Raw genomic sequence first — 12,031 nt, 5'->3', positions numbered from 1 at the left:
CAGTGCCAGCAACAGGAAAGCCCATCAGGACAGTGGCAACACAGAAAAAGGTTGCAACTAGGGTTGCAACTTGCCATCCTCTAGGTGGTGGCTGGAGGTCTCCTGAAATTACAACTGATCAGTGCCCCTGGGGAAAAATAGCTACTTTGGAGGGTGCACTCTATGGCTTTATACTCCACCAAGGCCCCTCCCCAAACCCTACCATCTCCAGGTTCCACCCCCCAAATCTCCAGGAATGTCCCACCCTGATCTGGCAACCCTAGCTGGAATAGCAGCAATACAGTATGGTCCCTTTAATGCCCCCAACTCAAGCCAGCCAGGAAAACAGCAACATGGAAAAATGCTGCATTGGCAATAATGCAGTATGAGCCACTTAAGGCTCCACTTCAATCACTGCCAATAGCCCTTGGCCCAGTGAGGGGGAAAACAGACTGCAGGGTCAGCCCAAGATGCATGAGATTGCTAGTTCTCAGGAGACTTCAGGTGACTTGACTAAGCATGTTTAGCCTGCTGCATTAGCCTCATAAGGGGCTTAAAAGCAGGCCAATGGGGAGGTGGCTGGGTTATCTCTCCAGGATGCACAGGAGAGGCTCACTATAGAAGAAACAGAAGAGGAACCTCTCCAGTTCTGAGGCTCTGCAAGCCCAAGGAGACAGAAAAATTTGGGCTGGATAAGAGAGCAGTTAAAGGTAAGAGCATGGAGGCCCCTGAACCTCACAAACTCCCAAATCATTGAATTTTATATCCCTCCTCTCCTCCTCCCCTCCCCTCTCCTCCTCTATATTTGACCAGTTTCTTTCTGCCCTCCATGCATCTGACGAAGAGAACTGTGGTTCTCGAAAGCTTATGCTACAATAAAATTGGTTAGTCTTAAAGGTGCTACTGGACTCTTTTTGATTATATAACGGCTGACAGTGGCTCCAGTACATAATCTTGCAAACTGAACCATTTGAAAAGAGAACACAGAACAGGCAAAGAGCAGGGGGAGTACTACTAAGAGGACAGCCTCACTGTAGCAGTACTTCAAGCAGGGACATACATAAGAATATTATGATAGTTAATTTTTGTAGACAAATATGCTACAAGTCAAATCTAAAATATGATAGGGGGTCATTCTAGAAAATGTGATGGTTAGGAATGCCAGATCCAGCCTGGCAACCCATGGGAGACTGGGGAGGAGGGCAGAAATATGTGGGTTTGCTTTCAGCTGATGGTATGACATTACTTCCTAGAAACCTGGAAATGATATCATGCTTGCGTAGGAACTGGCTGAAGCTCTATGATTAAACCATAGAATTTTAGATGATTCTTAGAGAGGACTGAAAGCAGCTGGTGGCCATTTTTAAATTTTATTTTTCTCCCCTGAGTTGCACCAGGGGGATGGTAACTAGGGTTGCCAGGTCTCCTAGGCAACTGGCGAGAGGTAGGGGGGCTGGTACTTACTGGAGCTTTACATATGCTTGCTCCTAGCCAGATGTAACAATGTCACTTCCAGAAGTGATGTCATCACGTTAGCTGCAGGAGTTCTTCTGCATTTTGTGCAGGGCCAGTTCTTCAAGAAATCAGCTGCCCCATGTGAGAATCCCCAGTATGGATCTTCTTTAGCAGAGCAATGATACCCAGTGTTTGACTATTTGTTGAGTCATAATGTTAAGATCAATGATAAAGTGAGTGATTTGTATTTCTCCTTAGCATATCTGTAACAGTTACTTGTTTATCTCTCCTTGTTAAATTCATACACAACCCTAAGTATCACTCATTCATTACAAAATGTGCTCTACCTTCTATAAACCCTGGCACTAGAGGTTAGAAATATTTTGTATACAATTTTTTTCGTTAGAATATGTTTATTGTTATTGTTCTTATGGTTGTTTTTTATAGTTTATAAAAGTTTGAAAATTTAATAAAATACTATTTTAAAAAAATCAGCCGGTTTGGGGCCAAAATCAGCCCCACATGGAGCATGGGAACACTCCCGTGGCCAGCGCAATTACCTAACTTCTGGAAGCAACATAATTGCACCCAGCTGTGATTGTGTGTGCGGCATATTTCCCGGGTTGCCTGCTGATGGTAGGCAATCACTGTGCCTCATGGAGACAAACTGCCAGGAATTTTGCCCACCGCCAGTGGACACCTGTGAACCCTAGTGGCAACTCTAGTAACATTACAAACACAATCCACCCTTTCCAGTTAAGCTGTTGGGTGGTTTTGACATTAATCCAGGCCTGAACAATGTATGACACATCAAACAAATATGGAATACAAGCCTTCATAGAAAAGCTCCACAGGGTTAAATGGCGTTGTTCTGCTCCCTTTTGATTTGATCTGCCTGCCTTTGGTAACTCAAGACAAAAAAAGACTGCTTGGGCACCTTATATTCAGGATATACATAAAAACATTATTTTGCAAGCCTATCGTGACAAGATTTGAGAAGCCCTGATCTAAGGTATTAAAAGCAAGAACTTTGAGTGAGTGATGGTACATTGTAAGAATATTAGTCATATTGTATATTTTTATTTTGTGACATCGCCCCCAAAGGGCCTTTCTGAGTGAAGAGTGATCTTTTTTCAGTTTCAAAACCTGATACCCTTTCTCACTTGAATGTTTCAGCTTCACTCAGTTCCTTAAATGAATTTGCACTTTATATGGGCTAGTTCCTCTTGTAAGCATGGTTAATAAAACTATGTGTATTTCTTTCTGCTAAAATGTCCTGTCATAGTGGCTAATTAGAAAACAGAAGGCAGCACAGAAACATTATTTTGTTTTGTGGTATGTCTTAGTCTTGGCAGTTCACTGGGATTCGTTCCCAATTATGTGAAGAAGGAGAGAATAGAAACATTTAAAAAGTATACACCCTTTAGGTGTATTCAGTTCAATTGACTAATTTAAGAGTAGTGTATGCTATCATTATCCCCTGAAGACCAGATCCTTTATTTCAATTTAGATTTAGTAGGGAAAAATGATTAAGTGTGTAACAACTTAAAATAAAGGAAAAGAGACACCAGTAAATCTTTGGCTTGTTGCTCATTTCGGGTTTTGTCGTGAGGAAGAGTCCATGTAAATTGTTCATGACCACCAATTTCAGAGTTACAGAATTGAACTGAGCAGAGCACAGAACTGATTTGAGGTATATTGGGGAAGGCAATTGAGATCAAGGGCACGTTACTGATTAGGAATAATAGCCTGCCAACTATTTATTTATTTATAGTCCACTGAGACTCAGGGCAGATTACACAGTGTAAGTCAATACAATCAGTGACTGGCCCATTCCATAAACAATACCAGAGGGTAAGGATAGCAGAAATTTGAAAACAAGTGGAAATCCAATACAGAGCTGGGGGAAACAATGCTGAAATGAAGCATAAACTAATCGATATGACATATTAAGTGTACACAGTAATATATTCCAGTGAGTACACAGCAGTATACTATGGCTCTTTGACATACCACTTGTGGCTCTTTGAACCCTAGCTCCCAGTGTGGCACCATTGCCCATTGAGGCTTGTGCTTGGCAAGTGGTTTGCATTTAAAACAGCTGCCAATGGAGAGTTTAGAAGACAGGTAAGCTGCAAACCTCCCTGAGTTGTGGGCTTTGACCATGGGTGGAAGTACAGAACCATCCTCTCCAACAACCCTCCTTCTTCATAACCTCTACACTCTCATCCCAGCACCCAGAGGACAGCAAGCTGGCTGCACTGTGTTGAGGGGGGAGTTTACTCTCCTTTCTCCACAGCCAGTTGGCCCTCTTTTGGACACCTTGGCAATTTCACTGTCTTGTCTGACATGCTGTGCCTCAAGCTGAAGAGAGAATGGGAAGGCAGAGAGGGAAGACCTTCCCCCTTATTCCAGAGACCCAAACATTGCCTAAGGTTCAGCAGCTGTAGGGAGAAACAACCCTTCATACACAGAAGCACTCTGTTAATTTTAAAAAGTTATATATCCTTCATGCACAGGGGTTCTCTGGTCATTTTAAAATGTTATATATGTAATATCTTATATTACTGTGTATGTGTTTAGTGGGGTGGCACACAGGGTACATAACAGTCATGTAGTTCTTTTGGTTGATGGCAATTGCAAACGCAGTTCTCCGCAGGACATGACTGAGTAGCACTGCATTGGACTGAAGATCAGTATAAATTCTTTTTAGGGGCAAACTAAACATCACAGTGACTCACCTGTGTGTGAATTCCTATAAAACTGGGGTGTGTGGGTTAAAACACAGCATGAACAATACTCTACCCTTCCCTCAGCAATGCTTTCCCTGAAATTGTTTCTCCCTAACCATTTTTCTCCTGTAAGTAACACTTGCCAAGAGATAAATAGATGGGGCTAAGTATCTTCTGGAAATGAGAAAGAATGTGCAGCGAGGAAGGGTTCCACTCCCATTTACCCAATAAGACAGTGCTTTAAATTTGCCCACCACCCTGTTTTTTAGTAATTCTCCCATGGCCAATTCTGAAACATTGATTTGCTGTCACAACATCTCCTTCCTGCCTGCCCCTTGTGCACTTCAAATCTTTCTACTGTCTGCTTTACAGGAATTTGCCATGACCTGCACTACAGCATACTGGTCATGCTGCCATAATGTCTGATTCGCTCATTATAGTGCATTTTCTGTAACTGCTATGAGCTTCCACTAGGCACTCAGGCAAGATAAGCAGCAAACCATGGTTTGCCCTTATGTGCCATGTGAACAAGCATTGAGGACTGTCAGGTTCATACACACAGTTCCCCCCTGTTCCTTTTGCACGCAGCCAAATAATTAGATACTTCCAGTTTTTACAGCAAGCAACAGTTTGTAGCTTGGGTTTTGCTTGCAAATCAGGGTCCCAAGTGGTGATTCCTGCTTAAAAGCAGGTGTAGCTAATTTGATGGTCACATACAAGGAGAGCAGTACAAGGTAAGCAGGGAATGCAAAAATTGCCTCCCAGTCTTATTGCACCAAATCATCGTTTGCGACTTACATCTCAAGCAAGACTTTCTGTTTTATAAATCAAGTTTAACCTCTTATTCTCGGCAATGAGGCAATTTTAAAGAGTTCACTGCTTACTCATTTTAAGACAGAACACTGACACACTACAGTACCTGTACGTAGGCGACAGTACAGCACTCTTCAGCCATCAGGTCACTGAGTGTTCACAAATGAGCACATGATTTTTAAAAAGGCTCATCATGATGTGAACATTAATACTGAAGACTCAATTTACTGTAACTTTCAACCACTTGAAAAAAAATCACACAGGGCTTCCAAAAGAAAGCATAATACACATAATAGCTTGGTAACCAGCACCTTTTTAAATCCTGCTTTTGCCTACACTTACTTTGTAAGTTTTGTTCTCTTTTTTATATTATAGCTTGCCTTTCTGTAGTTCCTATCATTTTAGAGGTTGTTAGTTTGCAGCTGGGCTTCTCCCCACCTCAAAAAAATATTGGTTCACGTCTCCTAAAGGAAATCAGTTCTTCCCTCTTGTTTTATACCTATGATTGCTGTGCACTCACTCATGCCCACATATGTGTGTATGTGCCCAGGAAAAAATCTAGCATATGCAGACTTCTAGATACTGACCCTCATACCAAGCCAGCCACATGCTGCTGCAAACCAACCTAAGTGTAGGATAGCAAAATTAAACAAAACCAACATAAAGTAAACTTACTATGGACTGAAGCTGCTCGAAGTCAAAATGGGCTAGGTTTTTCCTAACAGCAAAAATCAAACCACTTTCTTAGGTCAATTGAATGACTGGGGGGAAAGAGTTAGATACTTTTCCTTTTGGCTCAGTATAGCCATTGAGAGTCCATGTAAGGTGGGATATAATGGCTGCTGACACAGCTGCTTGTGCTGCAGTGGGTGGTAGGCAATAGGGCACTCAAAACTTTGCCTCCAAGCTGAACCACAGCACATAACAAATCAGGGAGTACAGAGAATCTGGAGGAACCTTTGGTACCTTCTATTTATACTTTGAGCCCTTTGTAACCCTCACACTCAAGTAATAGATGCTCAAGGCAACTAGCAGCGTATAAATCCCATAACAGTAATGAAATAAAAAAACAGTAATGAAACAAAGAATAAATATCAAACATTCACCACAGCAGTAAAAACTGACCCCAGTAACTAAAACTAAATTACACACCATAAAAGTTAAACCTCTACTAGCAACATAAACCAATAAAAAGAAGCATAAAATATAGTAAAAAATTTAAAGCAGTATAAAATTTTAAAAAGTCAATTTGCAGCATAACAGCTGAATCTATAGGAAACTTACAGCAAAGCAAGTACGAAAAGGTAAATTTGGACCCCAATCACTAACACTATCAATTCAAGAAAAGTCATATTTGGGGATTTTCTTTGAAGTGAAATAAATGAGGCAAACCCAAAATTCAGCACTATTACACCATACATGATTTTTTTCCTGCAATGAATCTATGTAGAAACTTGTCTTGTATGAAGTGCCCTGAGAAGTTGTTCCTCAGAACAAAATGGAATGTGTCAGGAACAGCAGGGGGGACCAAGTGGCGACCTATTAGCAGCTTGTTGGGAGTCACCTGACTTGAGTTGGGATGTTACTGAACAGAATTGCTAGTGGGGCTGAACTAGTACACAGTTTTGAACTGGCAAACACCATGGAAATCAAGCTTTTGACTTCAGTGTAGAGGTGGGGAGGGAGGTGTCAATTTTTCCCAGGTGTATTTTGAAGTCTAAGTGAAAAACAGGGGTCTGGAAAATTAATTACAAATCAGACTGTTTACTACAAACATCCTTCAGATCTCTCAGTTTATTTACCTTATTTATACCTCACCTTTCTCCCCAGTAGGGACCTAAAGCAGCTCATATCATTCTCCTATCTTCCTTTTTATCCACACAACATCCCTGTGAAGTATTTTAGGCTGAGAGGGTATGCCAACAAGCTTCCATAGCAGATTGGAGATTCAAACCTGGGTCTTCCAATCCTCATTTGACACTTTAACCACTATGCCATGCTGGCTCTCACATGTAGCCCAGAGGTTAAGTGGTTGGACTGTGAATCAGCATTCTGCTGGTTTGAATCCCACTACTGCCATGAGCACAGAAAGTGGCCTTTGGTAAGCTGCTCCTCTCAGCCCCAGTTCTCCAGCTATATTGTGGGGATAATAATAGCACTGACTTTGTTCACCACTCTGAGGGGGACACTAATCTGTCTAGAAGAGCAGTATATAAGCGCAGTCTGGCTCAAGGTTGACTCAGACTTCCATTCTTCCAAGGTCAGTAAAATGAGTACCCAGTTTCCTGGGGGTAAAGTGTAGATAACTGGGGAAAGCAATGGCAAACCACCCCATAACAAAAAGTCTGCCAAGAAAACGTCATGATGTGACATTCCCTATGGGTCAGTAATGACTCTGTGCTATTGTTATTATATGCCAAACACATGGACAATGCAATCATCCTGATGATACTGTGACACGGTGTAGTCACGTGGACTGACAGCACATGGGCATGCATTCACTGTCTAACCCTGGTGTAGCATTAGTTCTGTTGAAGTCAGCTGCAAGATTCCCACTAAGTCTGAATTCATAGTAATGCATGCTAAATGGGTCAGGTGTATATTTTACATAGCTGTTGAAGGCAATCAGTCCAAAAAGCCACCATAAAAGAAAGCTATTCAAAACATCATTTTACTTGTGGAGGTAGCAAAATAAAGCAAATGATTCAGCCAAGAGTGCCACTTCATCAGTGATTGAGCAAGTGAACATGCAAGGGGATACTCTGGATGTGACACAAGTGCAACAAAGAGTTATACAATATTTTTTAAAATAAGGGACATCCCTTTAAAATGAAGCACACATGGCACCTGTAACTAAGCCTTTACTGAGTTTTTATGATTACCAGTACTGAATTCTGAAGTCAGCTACCCAGCAGAAGGAACAAGGGACTGCCATCTGACAGCTCAGTGTTCAGTCTGTCTGCAACACACCCATTTTTTTCCTGCAAGGCTAATATCTAGCTAATATACTGAAGTTCAAACAGATCAATCTAAAGAAGAAACATTAGGAATTAAATTGTCACTAAGCTTAAATGCATACACCCCCCCCCACACACACACAACAGAGCCTCATCTTGTTCATATGACAATGCACTGAATTCTGAACAATTTCTCTGCCTTCTGAGGCAAATAGTTAAATGCTAAGATTCCAGTTTGTGCAATAACACCCTCAGTTTGCAGAGAGAGAGAGAATGGAAGAGAATCATGCTTACCACTGGACTGTTTCTCCTTTCCTTTCTTGTCTTCAAGCTCTTTGAAGAAGGGTGTCCACAGAGACATAAAACTGTGTATCTACAGAGGGTACCAGCATGGGTTAAAAAGAACTGCTAGCAATCCAAGGATAATATCATGTATTTCCCTTCATTAAAAAATAACTCATGAAATGATTAAGAAAGAAGAAAAAACACAACCCAGCCTTCATGCTCACTGTAACCAGATTATTCATGCTGACTCACCAACCACCACTTCCTCTCCTCACATTCTTTTCATACTTCAGAGTATGACTAGTCAATTTCTCAGGGTCTCTGTATTTCAATTTCTTCCAGGAAGGACCCATTTTAGTCCATATCATGGGTGAGAAACATTTTCAACACACTTTAAATAAAGACATCCTGCTGTCTTTCCCTTTACTCTAAATGCTACGTATGCAGGAAACATTCCATCAAGCAATAGCATGAGGATATGTTTAAAGTTAAGTATTTTATAGCAAACATTTATTCCCTCATGTGATTTATATGAAAATCAAAATGTAAACAATAAAACTGGCAGAACACTGCAGTGATGAGAAAGATGCCTCATAAACAAGGGCATGAACACTATGATTCTGCACATGTACAAAGTATTTATTATTAATAAATTTTATTTCACTTTTGGGCACAGGTACCTGCTCAAGTGGCTTACAACAACATAAGAACCAAAATAAAAAGTAAAGGTAGAAAGACACTATCATATAAAAGCAGAAAATACTGCATATAAAACAGCAACTCAGTAATCAGGGCAATACAAGCCAGGTGCCAAAAGAGTATCAATCAGCTCTAATATTCAAGCTAGTTGTAAGCAAGGCATGCCTTAAACTAACCAAACTGCTTGATTGAAGAGAAAGGTATTAACTTCTTCCTAGAAACCAAGAGGGAAGTTGTCAGCCATGACTCACAACAAGGAACAGTATTCTTGGTACATAGTACATTGCCATCCACTGAACTGCCAAAGTGGTACCTGCCCTTGAGTTTCTCTACATGAGATGACTCAGCACATGTTCATCAGGTTTAGGGAGATGCAATGTTAGCCAGGAAGCGTAGTTTAAAAAGACAGAACCCCCCAAGATCACTCCTCCAGAGAGATTGTTAATTTCATCTTCACCTCTTGGAAGGCTCTGTCAATTTCACCTTTCCAGTCTAAAACTGTGTGGGATCGCAACCAGAGGGCAGCGAGGAATGGAAATAGGCTGAAGCTGCCTTCTGGAGCTGAGCTTGGTCCTGAAGAGGTTATAATGGGCTGATGTTTCTCTTCTGGCATTTCACGGCCCTTTCACACAGCTCCAGTGTATAGCAAAGCCTTTGCCCTGCCATCAGCTCTTTTTAAACTACCCTTCCCGGCTAACATTGCATCTCCTGACACGTGTTCTTCAAGTGTCAGATGTCTCATGCAGAGACACTCCCTGTCTCATTCAATTTAGGGCTTTAAAGATCAAAAACAGCACTGTGGATAAAAGGCAGAAATGAATTAGGAGTCCAAGAAGGTGGATCAAGATTTGTTTAATATGGCCCCTGTGGTTTGTGCCAGTGGTTTTGTTCCCTCAGAAGAAGGGCTGTGGTTCAGTGGTACAGTATCTGCTGTGCATACCCCGGGCCCCACATTCAATCCCCAGTATCTCCAGTTAAAAAACCAGGTAGTGGATGATGTGAAAGACCTCTACCTTGAGGCACTGCAATACAGAGTATACGGAGACCATGGGTATGACCAAGTATAAGGCAGCTTCATATGCTCCATAACTAAGAAACCATATTTTGGAATAACTGAAGTTTCCACACAAAGTGTATTCCAATAGTCTAATGTCGATGTTGTGTGTGCAAGTGGCGTTAAGTCACAACTAACTTATGGTGACTCCAGCAAGAGGCTTTCAAGGCAGGTGCAGAGCAGAGGTGGTTTGCCATTGCCTTCCTCTGCAACCTGGACTCTGTGTGTGTTAGGTGCTGTCAAGTCGTTTCCGACCTATGGTGACCCTATGAATGAAAGATCTCCAAAACGTTCTCTCTCTAACAGACCTACTCAGATCCTGCAAACTAGAGGACGTGGCTTCTTTTATTGAGTCAAGCCACCTCGTTTTAGGTCTTCCTCTTTTCCTGCTGCCTGCCACTTTTCCGAGCATTATTAACTTTTCCAGAGAATCTTGTCTTCTCATGATGTGACCAAAGTACGATAGCTTTAGTCTTGTCATTTTAGCTTCTAAGGAGAATTCCAGCTTGATTTGATCTAGGACCTACTTATTTGTCTTTTTGGCTGTCCATGGTATCTGCAAAACTCTCCTCCAGCACCACATTATTTATTTATTTTATTTATTTATTACTTCGATTTATAAACCGCCCATCCTCAGGGGCTCTGGGCGGTAAGCATCAGTTAAAATCAATAAAAACAAAAAAACAATAATTCTAAAATCAACATACTATAAACAATAATAAAATACATTGACCAAATACATTAAGGTGCAATGGTGGGGAGAACCCCCCACCCCAAAGGTGGGAGGCCGACATGGCACTGCCCCCTTCAACCACCGAACGCCTGGCAGAACAGCTCTGTCTTACAGGCCCGGCGGAACGATAATATGTCCCGGTAGGCCCAGGTCTCCATTGACAGAGCGTTCCGCCAGGCTGGGGCCAGGACTGAAAAGGCCCTGGCCCTGGTTGAAGCGAGGCAGGCTTCCTTAGGACCAGGGACCACCAGTAAACATTTATTTGCTGATTGAAGCGGTCTCCGGAGAACATACAGGGAGAGGCGGTCCTGAAAATATGCCGGTCCCAATCTGCTCAGGGCTTTAAAGGTAAGAACCAACACCTTAAACCTGATTTGGAATTCAACCGGAAGCCAGTGCAGCTGGCACAGGACAGGTGTGATATGTGACTGGTAGGATATACCAGTCAGGACCCACGCCACTGCATTCTGGACTAGTTGTAGTTTCCGGATCAGGCCCAGGGGTCGCCCAGCGTAAAGTGAGTTACAGTAATCTAGCCTGGAGGTGACCGTTGCATGGGTCACTGTAGCCAGGTCCTGGAGCGTCAGGTAAGGGGCAAGTTGCCTGATCTGACGGAGATGGAAAAATGCAGACTTGGCAACTGCCATGACCTGAGCCTCCATCAACAGGGAGGCATCCAGGAACACACCCAGACTCTTCACCACTGGCAAAGTTGCCAATGGTGTCCCATCCAGGGCAGGGAGCTGGATCCCAACATCTGGCAGCCCCCTTCCCAGATGCAGGACCTCCGTCTTCACTGGGTTCAGTTTCAGCCTGCTCTGTTTCAACCATGCCGTCACAGCCTCCAGAGCTGTGGCCAGATTGTCCAGGGCCATGTCTGGCCGGCCGTATATCAACAGAAAAAGCTGAGTGTCATCCGCATATTGATGAAAACCCAGCCCAAACCTCCGCACCAACTGGGCGAGGGGGCGCATGTAGATGTTAAATAACATTGGGGAGAGTATTGTCCCTTGCGGAACCCCGCACACCAAGGGGTGACGGGGCGATAGATCTCCCCCGAGCGCCACCCTCTGTCCCCGACCCTAGAGAAATGAGACCAGCCACTGAAAGGCTGTCCCCCTAATCCCCACGTCGGCCCCACATTTCAAATAAATCATTTTTTTTCCTGTTAGCTTTCCTTACAGTCCAACTTTCACATCCATACATGGCAATGGGGAATACCATAGTTTGGATTATCTTGATCTTGGTTCCTAGAGAGACATCTTTATCTTTAAGGATTTTATCTAGCTCCCTCACAGCTGCTCTTCCAAGTCTCAATCTTCTT

The sequence above is a fragment of the Eublepharis macularius genome, chromosome 1 (assembly GCF_028583425.1).
Source record: "Eublepharis macularius isolate TG4126 chromosome 1, MPM_Emac_v1.0, whole genome shotgun sequence".
Classification (NCBI taxonomy): domain Eukaryota; kingdom Metazoa; phylum Chordata; class Lepidosauria; order Squamata; family Eublepharidae; genus Eublepharis; species Eublepharis macularius.
This window is presented reverse-complemented; position numbering follows the sequence as displayed.